We start from the raw sequence: 1,074 nt of genomic DNA on the forward strand, positions 1-1,074 counted from the left end.
GGCTGTATAGTGGAGTGGACCTGGGGGGAGGGATTGTAAAACAATGAAAGAATTTTTCTTTTACTTTTCCAAGAGGGTAGTGTACTAGGGGGGAGGGTTGGGAGGGGAGAAAAGTGCAACAATGAATGAATGGAAATGAAAAAAAATATATATAATAGTCTTGGCAAGAGCTTTCAGTTTAATAAATAACTTTTGAAACAAAAAAATAAATAAATAACATGTCAATGAATATTTTTCCCTAGCTTGCTGGGGGCTTCCTTTCTGAGCCCTTTGGGATATAGAGTTTACAAGGGCAGAGTTAATTAGACAGTAATCAGTCATCTTAACTTACATGTTAGTATGAAGAAGAGGAAATTTTTCCAGATCGGAAAAGTTATGGCATGACCCACTCCTTTATGTCAGTGGCCAGAACCTGTGCAGTACAGAAGGTCAGTTTGATCAGACCTCACCCTTTGGATTAGCTGAGTAATAGATCCTGCCCTAATTGCCTGCAACCACAGCAGAAGCCACTTGTAGCTCCATCTGCACTGGTCTAGAGCCCGCTGGCTATATAGTCAGATCTCTCAGCTGGTTTGAATGCTGAGAAAAGTTGTCAGGGATATTGATTTTAGCCACCAGGCTGGTCATAAATTTAGCCTCTGACCCAGGCTTTCTTGTCTCTGTCCCAAAGAGGAAGGGACTCAGTGAGATATATATTTTCCTCAGTGAAAATCCATTTCCATAATCTAAGGATTCATATTCTAAATTGTGAATGTTACTTCTGAGTCATAGTTGACGCTCTGAAAAATAGCCCTGAACCCTATGCTATCTTGAGCAAATCTCACCATTTCTGAGACACTTGCCCCCATTACCACAGTCACTGTGTCAGTCTGTCTAATCCGGGGTCTTCCTCTCCTGCGTTGACCCTCTCCACCTTTCCAAATATGATGTCCCTCTCCAAGGACATGTTGCCCTCCTGGCAACACATCCAAATAGGTGAGTTGGGAGTTTCAAAACCCTTGACTCCAAAGATCAACTTGGTTTCACCCTCTACAAGACAGACCTATTTGTTCTCTCGGCAGTCCCGGGTATGTT

The sequence above is a fragment of the Elephantulus edwardii genome, unplaced genomic scaffold, assembly GCF_000299155.1.
Source record: "Elephantulus edwardii isolate Elephantulus edwardi_28Jun2011 unplaced genomic scaffold, EleEdw1.0 scaffold00050, whole genome shotgun sequence".
NCBI classification, from domain to species: Eukaryota; Metazoa; Chordata; class Mammalia; order Macroscelidea; family Macroscelididae; genus Elephantulus; species Elephantulus edwardii.